Source organism: Phaseolus vulgaris, chromosome 8 (assembly GCF_051622355.1).
Source record: "Phaseolus vulgaris cultivar YP4 chromosome 8, ASM5162235v1, whole genome shotgun sequence".
Lineage (NCBI taxonomy): Eukaryota > Viridiplantae > Streptophyta > Magnoliopsida > Fabales > Fabaceae > Phaseolus > Phaseolus vulgaris.
This window is the reverse complement of record NC_143505.1, coordinates 55,731,144-55,741,894: the sequence shown is the minus strand read 5'-3', so window position 1 is coordinate 55,741,894 and position 10,751 is coordinate 55,731,144. Positions and strand designations below refer to the sequence as shown.

The following is a 10,751-nucleotide window of genomic DNA, read 5'->3' as shown; positions in this document are numbered from 1 at the left end:
TCAAAGAAACACTAACTAATGTCAAGTAAAAAAAGATAATGGTCTATACAAAATATAAATCGAAAATATTTTTAATAAAAGTAACCTCATCCTATCCTATAGGATGTTGTCCATAAAATACATATAACTCATGTTGATTTTAAAATAACTCAAAGTTTGATATAAGCTAAAAAAACATTGTTAATATTTATCAAAATATCTGACTAAATTTGATTGGAAAATAACTATGACCTACATCAATAATAAAATAATATCAATGATGTTAGCTAAAACATTTCACAACTAGAAAAATAGTTTTAGTGAAAAAAATCAATGATAAATAAAACAATTATTACTATTAATATATTATTTATGATTATTATTTTTCTTATCACTAATATTGTTTGTAATAGTGACAAAACTAAAAAAATATCACAATAAGTATATTAAAAAATTAAGAACACATAAATAATTACTAAAAAGTGATATAATAAAATTATTTTTCTTAAAATAAAAATATAGTTAATATAAAAGTTATTAAATATTTATAAATTAACACTTATTTATTATGAATGGCAAACTATTAATTATTAGTTTGTTAAAACATGTCATAATTTTTTTATATATTTAATAAAACAAAATTACCATTAGATATATTTATATTAGTAGTAAAAAATAATTGTTCTACTTTAGGTTTGAACACATGACTCTTTAATGAGGTAAAAAAAATAACTTTAACACTCCCATTATACCACTTTAAAATTACTATAAAATTTATGTCAATAATAATATGTCATAAATTCATTCTTACGTTTATAATAGAAAATTTAAATATATATATATATATAACTGACAAAAAAATTATTAAATTTATATTATTTTATATTTTGAATTTATGATCTTCCTTTTTATAAGTGAACATTATTTTTATTTTGTAATAATGTAATTAATAGTGATATATATAAAATTTGTCACTATTTGTATATTAGTAGTGAGTATATTTTAATTTGTCACTATTTATATATTAGTTGTGACTATATTTAATTTGTCACAGTTGTTTCATTAAAAATGACAAAATATACATGTCATAAATAATTATTCATTAATATAAAATATCATATGATAAATTTATTTTTCTTTAGATAAGAATATAATTAATATTTTTTAATGCTTATAAAGTAATAAGGATCCTATAATATTAATTTTCATTATTATTATTATTATTATTATTATATCACTGTAATTGTTAAAGAAAAAACATTATTTTTTTTTCTACTTGAAATTTGAACATGATATTTTATTGAAGAAACAACTTTACTTCCATTGTGCCACTTTCCAATTACAATACTTATTTTGATACTTTTATTCATATATTCATACTTCTATACATTTATACTTTTTATTATGATATTCAATTCAAATTTAAATTCAGCATATAAAATTTAAATCATCTAAATTATTCTCTCTCTACTCTCTCTCTCTATATACATATATATATGATTCATTTAAATATTTATCATTAAAAAAAATAAACATAACTAATAACAAAATTTATTTTACAAAATGATATAAAAAAATCAATTATCATCACTATCATCTTCATCAATAACATTGTTTTCTTCATCATCCGTTACATCAATACTTGCATCATCACTTTCTTCATCTTCATCATCAATAACTTCCATAGGCATCATTGGATTTCCAGTGGTTATGGATTGGCCTAAGTCATTTCTATTCAATGAAAACGCATGCTCATTATCTGACGCGTTAGATGTAAATGAAACTGAGCCAACGTCTTCATTTTCTTGACACACTTCATCTGGCATATCATACCAATCTCGAGGCTTTGTTTTCACTACCAATAGCCAATTAGGATCTTTGGTATCCTTAACATAATACACTTGTTCAACTTGACTAGCTAAGACATATGGCTCATTAGTCTTCAATTTACGTTTAGTATTAATAAGAATAAATCCATATTTGTCTTCTTTGTATCCTCTCCCCTTGGAATACACATCCCACCAATCACATTTAAATAAAACAACAGTACTTCCACCAGAGTAACTTATTCAATAATATATGTTAAGACACCAAAGTAATCTAAATTACCTGTATTCTCATCACCTCTAACTAAAACTCCACTATTTTGTGACTTCAAGTACATATCTCTATCCTTTACATTAAACCTCCAACCATTTATCAAATAACTTGTACATCGAAAAACACGTGAATCTGGACCACATGCCAAGTGAAATAATGACTCATTTATTATTCTGTTGTCTCCTCTTTTCAAAAGTGAAACCTGTTGAAAAAATAATAAGATAAATATGCTTAATGTATATAATAATAGTCAAACAGATTTAGTTAATTCTTACATATATTTTGAACCATTGAAAAAATTCATTTTGATGTCTTTGTTCCACATTTTGTGAATTTGCTTTCTCCAAATCTTGTTTGTGCAACCTGATAATAAAATACACAATTATAATAAATTATATATAATCACAATAATATAAATGTGTAATTTAAGAAAATAACTTACTCAATAAAAGGTGAGACTTCATCGCAATTTTGGAGAACATAATTTCTTGCTTGTTCCTGTTTTACTACATTTAACTCGACATATTTTTTTGCATGTGATGATTTTCCGACTTGCAGAAAAATTTTAAACTTTCATTTATTTAACTGTTGTACATCACCTTCATAATTTCTTCCATATCTATTTAATCTTGTCTCAACTCCATCCAAATATCTCGAACAAAAGTGCACACATTCTTGTGCAATATAAGCTTCAGCAATACATCCTTCAGGGCGAGCCTTATTTCTTACATATGATTTGAGTCTACGAAGGTACCTTTCAATTGAATACATCCAACGATATTGTACTGGACCACCAATCTTTGCCTCATCTACCAAGTGAATGGGTAAATGGACCATTATGTCAAAAAAGGAAGGAGGGAATATTTTCTCCAACTTACACAAGGTCAAAACTATACTTTTTTCTAGCAAATGTAAAGTGTCTAAACTTAATGTTTTAGAGCATATCTCTCTAAAAAAATAACTAAGTTCAATTAAGGCCTCACAAACTTCCTTTCGAAGAACACCACGAATTGAAAGAGGGAGAAAACGATGCAGAAATACATGACAATCATGACATTTCATCCCATATATTTTCCCTCCTTGGACATCTATACAACGAGAAATATTGGATGAATAACCGTCTGGGACCTTTAAATGAAATAGAAATTCACAAAATGCATGTTTTTCTTAAGATGACATGGTATAACATGCATATGGAAACGTGTATTTTCCTTCTTCGATCATAGTCGGATGTAGCTCTGAACGTATACCCATATGGGCAAGATCAAATCGGGAGTTGATGTTGTCTTTTGTCTTTTTCTCAATGTCCAACAATGTTCCAACTATGTTGTCACAAACATTTTTTTCAATATGCATAACATCTAGATTGTGACGTAATTTTAGACATCTCCAGTAAGGCAGCTCAAAGAAAATGCTTTTTTTCTTCCAATTCTTACATACTTGAATTTTTCCTCGCTTTCTTTTCCTAACAAACTTACCAAATGTCACCTGCATATACTTATCATTAATAAAAATATGAATATATAGATGCTATTAAAAAAAATATGTAAAGGAAATAATTAGTTAATGTATGAAGAAAGATTACAAGAAAACTACATTGTTAATGTTTAAATTTAAAATAAATAAGATAAAAATAATAATGCTCATATTTAAACCTATAACTCAATGTTTAAATGATAAACAAATAATACCACTAACCTGATCAAATTGTTGATATTGTTGCACTATATCATCTCCAGATAATTGTTTAGGAGCCGAACGATTTTCTTTAGTACCATCAAAGGCTTTGGTATTATTTCTCCAAGAATGATCAAGTGGCAAAAATCGACGACTTCCCATATAACAATTTTTTTTTCCATTTGGTAAACTTAAGGACCATGTATCCTCATTACAACAAGGACATGCTAATTTTCCTTTAGTACTCCATCCTGATAGATTTCCATATGCGGGAAAATCATTAATAGTCCACAAAATAGATGCATATAATTGAAATGTTTCTTTCATTGATGCATCATATGTCTCTACACCGTTCTCCCATAGTTCTTTCAATTCATCAATCAAAGGTTGTAAATAGACATCAATGTCATTTCCTGGAGCTCTAGGACCTGGAATAAGTGTTGACATTATGAAATAAGGATCTTTCATGCACATCCAAGGTGGCAAATTGTAAGGAATTAGAACTATTGGCCACACACTATATGTAGTACTCATATTTCCAAATGGATTGAAACCATCACTTGCTAGACCAAGTCTAACATTACGTGATTCTGCCGCAAAAGATGGATATTGTGAGTCAAAATTCTTCCAAGCTATAGAATCAGCCGGATGTCTCATTTTCCCATCTTCCCTAAAAGGCCTATCTTTGTGCCACCTCATTTCTTTAGCAGTATTAGATGTCACATACAATTGTTGTCACATACAATTGTTGTAAATAAATTAAAAAACTGCTGCAACTGCTGAAGTAAGAAACAGTCTTTGCCTACCTATCAAAAAATAATTTACGCGCATTAGTTTGGCGCTCTTCAACATTTACAGTTTTGGGTGCAGGTACTTACTTATGAACCAAAAACACATTTAACTTTGAAGGTTTTTTCTTCTTTAGAATCAAAATAAGGTATAAGTTATCTTCTATTTTTTCATTTTCTCATAGATTAGGGTTTTATTATGAAATTTGAGATTTAAATCCATTTAGGATTTGAGGGGTGGACTTTTTTTTATTCTGCTTAACCAGTACAATATCATTATGCGGGTGGTTTATGGGTTTCAAATGAATTAAAATTTTTCTATTCCCTATTTTCTGATTTCAATTTCAGCTTGTTTTATTTGTGTATAGGTTTTGCAAAGTAATTTGTTTTCTCATCCTTATATTTGAGATACAAGTAACAAATTTATAATTTTTTTCTACTCCCTATTTTCTGATTTCAATTTCAGCTTGTTTTATTTGTGTATAGGTTTTGCAGAGTGATTTGTTCTCTCATCACTATATTTGAGATACAGGTAAAAAATTTATAATTTTTTTCTATTCCCTATTTTCTGATTTCAATTTCAACTTGCTTTATTTGTGTATAGGTTTTGCAGAGTGATTTGTTCTCTCATCACTATATTTGAGATACAGGTAACAAATTTATAATTTTTTACTTATTTTATTTTGTCATATAATAGTATTGTTGAAAGATGAGGATGTAGGGAGATTCATTGTCAACTTTTCTGTTTTGTTTTGATATGGGCATCAAACCCGTTGAACTTTGCTGAAGCCAGAATGGAAAAGTCATCCAGTTTGAAAAACCAATTTAGTGGATAATAGCACATCCAAACAGGTTTAATTAATGTGCCAGCATACCTACTTTTCTCATTTTGTTTTCCTTTTCCCTTGCATACCTTTCTATATTCAGAATGCACAAAATTTTCTTCCCTGCATCAACAGGAGGCAAGAAGTCATTGCCCCTGTAAAATACAATATATTCTTTATTTCTGGAAAGTAGAGTTCCCCCAGTTAATTTCCCAAGTTCTTCCGCCATCCTGTCATTATTTGTAAAGGGAACACCTCGTTTGATGGCTATTTTTGCAATAGCACTTGTTTCCCACAGCTTGACCATAACACTAGCTATACCTTGTAAATCTCTGTTTCTGCCAAGGCCAAAGTGTGGAGCTGTTGTTCTTGCGAGTCTACGGAAGTTGGTCATTTCTTTGTTGGTTAAACAAGGCCCTAATCCATAGGGAAGAAATCTGAATGGGGTTTTATATCATGGAACCACAACAGGCAACAAGTCCGCATCAACTGGCAATGGTTGACGGCCTGTCCAATCTATGAAACGTGGACCCAATTCATCTAACAAATGGTTGAGGTCACACATTTCCATCAATTCGTTTTCACTCATGTCCTTCAAATACTCTTCAGAGTCTTGGATAAATGGCTCTGTAGTTTCAACTGTTTCTTGGACGCTCGCTTCTCTATCACTTCCACTTCCAACAAGTAGTGAGTTATCCACATGATTCACTTTCTTATAAAATTCAACGCAGGGAAGCTTGTAGGTCATACCTCGATACAATACTATGGAACTGCCCGATCGCCATATCACTATGCCCCCAATTTTACTCTCAAGGAGTTGATGAGCCTTTTTCTTGTGAGTAGAAAGAGGAATACCAAACTTGAACTTCACAACTTCGCTATCCCTCCTCCACTTTTGGTGAACGGAAGCCACCAACTCCTGCATGATGCCCTTCAGTCCTACATCGAACCTCTCCATCGTCCTCAGCGCAATCTTTCTCAGTTACACATGTTGAACTTTGCTGAAGCCAGAATGGAAAAGCCATCCAGTTTGAAAAACCAATTTAGTGGATAATGACACATCCAAACAGGTTTAATTAATGTTCCAGCATACCTACTTTTCCCACTTTTTTTTCTTTTCCCTTGCATACCTTTCTATATTTAGAATGCACAAAATTTTCTTCCCTACATCAAAACTCCTTGAGACCAAACCTGTGATGGTCTGATTGATTCAACCATAATTGTTACCAACATCATGATTAATAATTAATGGTCCAGTATTAGCTAACTAACAAAGATGTTCTTGTTGCCACCCTTTCCAATCCCCCAGCCACGTCCTTCCATGGTGAGAGAACAAAAGTTGTTTTTTACAACATGATCACAACAAAAACAAAAACAAAAACCTGCCTGCTTAAACACCCAAAACAAGTTGAAACAGAGGTAAAAAAAAAAAACCCTGTATCTCTACATTACTAGGCCTTAAACCTGCCACTACAGACATCAATTTTGCTCTCACACAAAGCCATCTCCTTAGATAGTTATATACGAAAGAATTAGATACTGGTTTGTGAATAGAAGCCAATAGGACCCCACCTTACCAACATTTGGGAATATAAGGAAAGGTGCTGCTGTCATGCTGAGGAATAGGGACAAATGAAGGACTAACTCGCAGCAACCTATATAGGTTCTCTATAACAATTATTCACATTAGTTGAGCTTGCAGCTTGAACTTTTAACAGAAAAAAATGGAGGAACCATATATATTATATCTTAACTTTTGTTCACTGGAGACATGTCTAAATATGAAGAACAAATGCTACAAAGAATTGCAGAAAATAAAGAAAAACTAGAGGCTTTGGGATTATCACATTTAGCTTATTCTTTGAAAGTCCCAACTCAAAATACCAACAACAAGAAGGGAAAAGAAAGAGATGAAGATCACGATGAAGAGTATAGACCCAAAGAATTAGAAGAATTTCAATATTCAAGTGAAGATGAAAAATACAATAAAAAAAAGGTATGTAATGAGATTCTTAAAATGTATAAATGTTTGTGTTTATTTTAATTACACAAGTAACATGTAGCTAATTTAGGTTGATAGTGTTACTCATTCTTAAGCTTTTGTGATTATTTACTTTATATTTTGTAGATAACAAGACCATTAAGATTAAATTCTAAAAGGGTCAATGCATCTGAGTTGGTTAATGTTGACCAACATGAAACAAGTACATGTATTTGTATAACATGTTTTTCTAGATTGAATAAATAATTAGTGAAATTGGTATTGATTTATTTCCCTAATTTAGGTCAACATGTTGTTAAGAAGCGACATGGGCATACCATTAATGCCAAACTTCCAAAGAAAAGAGAAAAATTAATGGTAATGGGAAATAGTTTTGACATCCAATTTCCCCCTCCTTATTTTAAACTATGTGGAAAACATGCAAAGTATTTTAAGGCTGAAGCAACTGTGTGTATACGTCAAAAGGCTCCTTTACAAGTTAAAACTTGGAAGGAGATATCTGAAGATGATTTAACTCTAATGTGGAAACATATGAAGATTAGTATTACTCTATTCATATAAGTGTACTTAATTAATTTTTATTTATATATTTAATCTATTTTGATTATTTGGTACTCTTTAACTTCATGACTTTAGGATGCATTATCTTTGATGGAAAAGGATAAAGAACATGCAATGAAGTAGTTGCAAAAGCAATATAGAAATAAACATCACCATTTGTATCAGACATATATCCAAAATAAAGGTAGGCCACGTGATGTAGTACCCGAAGATTGGAATTGGTTGATAAATAACAAATGGAATGATTCTAAGTTTCAGGTAAGGTTACTTTCTTTGTATATCTATATCTTAAATTTGAATTTTATTTTTTATAATATTAAATTATTTCTATTTTTATATTTATAGGAAAGGAGCTTGAAAAATAAAGCTAGTTGAAGTAAACAAGGAATTAAATCAATTATCGGCACTAAATCAATTGTCCAAAAGGCATTTGAAATGGTAATGTTGTTTTATATGATTTCTTTATGTTTCACATATAAAAGTTTGTTTTGTTCCTTTATTTAATGTATCATTATATTACCTTATTTATTTGTTTTCAATAGAAAGAAGAATTAAAAAGTGAGGAATGGCCGAATGCAATGGAAGTATGGAAGGCTACACGTATGAGATCTGATGGCACTTGGTGTATTCCTAATGGAGAAGAAATTATGGTAAGTAAAAAAAAGTAGTGTAGTGATTTAATTCAATGCTAGTTGCCTATGTTAATTATTTTTTGTTAACATTGTGTAGGAAAATTTGAAAAATGTGAGCGAAGTGTATGGAGAAGAAATTTGAAAAGCACTTGTGCCATTGATTCAACATTTTTCATATGTACTAGGAACAAAACCAAATCACTCACAAGGTATAGGAAGTGTATCAATGGCAAAAAGACATGCACAAAGATAGATTATTCAAAGTCAAATGGAGAATGAACAAAAAAGAGCAAATGATTTAGAGTTAGAAGTACAAAATTTGACTAGCATAATCCAACAGCAGAAAGAGGCTAACAATCAGCTTCAAAGTGAACTACAATCTCAACGTCAATTAATTGAAGATCAAAATCTTTCTATGAAAACTCAACATGATCAAATGAAGCAAGAAATTGAAAGGGAGATGAAACGTCAAATGGCTACTCTACTAGGAGCTTTATCATTTAACAATTCAAATGTTCCTTCAAATACTGTAAGTTCTGTTATGTTGTTCCATTACTATGTCTATAATTACATTTTATATTTCTAAAATATTATTAATTATTTTTTTATTGCTTTGGAAATATCCTATGAGTAGAAAAAACTTCTGGTCGTGATGACCCCAAGAAGTCCTAAAACACCTCTTTGATCCTCCCAAACAGTCTCCCTATATAGTTTCTAAAGGGTCACTACTGATATATAGATCATGGAATCTTTTAAACTCTTACTGCAGTAAAAACATTACATACATACAAATGAGACTAATGTTTTTTGGTTGCAATTTTTAACCCTTAAACCTTGATATTAGCTAGGACTATGTAGTTACATGCCACTACTTTGTATCATTCTTTTCTTTGTGCTTTTTCTTTTGATGAGATTTAATCATGCATGAGTTGATGTTACCCGTGAATGGGTGAAGTTAAATCGATGGTCCCCACCTAATATATGTTGCCTACAATTTCTTGGCCACAAGGAGCTAAGCAACAACAAAGAGTCACGGGATGGATTGCTTCAACAAAGGTCATCTGCCACGTCTTAATTGCAAATTCTTATAGATCACATTAGTATGAAAATCAAATAGACCAAATCATAATTGAGATCTAGCAGGTGACTTTACAAATCTCAGGTTTTGTTTCAGGTATGTTGATTGATTTCTGATGACCCTTTTGTTGGAGAATTTGTTTTAGAATTATGGTCTGCTTGAATCTGAGATCATAAACATTGGTTCAGGATGGTTTGCTGGAGATATACCAGCATCGTCTAATATGATGATTTGGTGTAGATGCTGGTTTGGTGTGGAAGCTAGTGTTAAATGTTGGATGCTGGATTGTTGATTAAAGGTGATATAAGGCCAAGAAGGTAGATATGGCAGCGGCTTTTGAAGCCCAAATTGTGTAAGGAATACATGCAATCACTGGTCAAAGGAATAGAATGGAAAGGGAGATGTAGAATTGATGATTTAGGATGTAGTATAGGGTAGTCAGGTGTCATTCTCTTGAAGGTTTGTTGCATAATTCTGCAACAATAGTTGCATAATTCTGCAGCAATAGCTGTTGAACCAAGTGGTGTTCATGTTTTGAAGAATCCAAATCCTTTGAAGGATGATGAAGCCTCTGCTTTGCTTGTTGCTGTTGTGCTGGTTTTAGCCTTGTTCTGGGGTAGTTCAATGTTGTAATCAACACTTAGATTAAATCTCAAAGCAATTAGCATCTCATTTTTTAACAAAGCAAAATGATTTTCAAACTAGGTTGAAACAACCGATTGTTTACACTTAGGTGTTTTGAGAAAGTTTGAAAACTGTTTTTGAATGGTGTATTTTGTTAAGTAACAAAACAACCGATTGATTCGAGGAAACAATCGATTGTTTGTTTTAAAACCATAACAGAAAAACTGTTTTCTTTGACTGAGCTTTAAATGCTTTAACTGATTACGCTCCAGTCATTAAATGCTTTGACCAATCATTTTAAATGCAATTAAGAGTTTGTTAAGATTTGATAACAAACTATATTCTTAGATATATTCTGAAAAAAAGTTTTTGATAAATGAAGAATCTTGAAACAAAGTTTTTTATCTAAGAGTTTTTCAAAGTATTATGAGATTGCTAAAGAGTTGAGAGATTGATCAAGGTGCTGAATAGGGATTCTACTTGTAT

General features: G+C 30.6%; 1 non-coding gene and 1 pseudogene across 1 annotated transcript; one reads left to right on the top strand and one right to left on the bottom strand.

Moving 5' to 3' along the window:
- Positions 1 to 5,402: 5,402 nt before the first annotated feature.
- LOC150025671 (CRM-domain containing factor CFM3, chloroplastic/mitochondrial pseudogene) lies at positions 5,403 to 6,982 on the bottom strand (annotated as a pseudogene).
- Positions 6,983 to 7,148: 166 nt separating this feature from the next.
- On the top strand, positions 7,149 to 9,933 carry LOC137825383 (uncharacterized). Its single transcript, XR_016514941.1, has 9 exons — positions 7,149 to 7,364; positions 7,497 to 7,578; positions 7,654 to 7,931; positions 8,007 to 8,189; positions 8,277 to 8,369; positions 8,474 to 8,581; positions 8,661 to 9,092; positions 9,726 to 9,737; positions 9,787 to 9,933. It is a non-coding gene; the product is annotated as an uncharacterized LOC137825383 (transcript).
- The last annotated feature ends 818 nt before the right edge of the window (positions 9,934 to 10,751 follow it).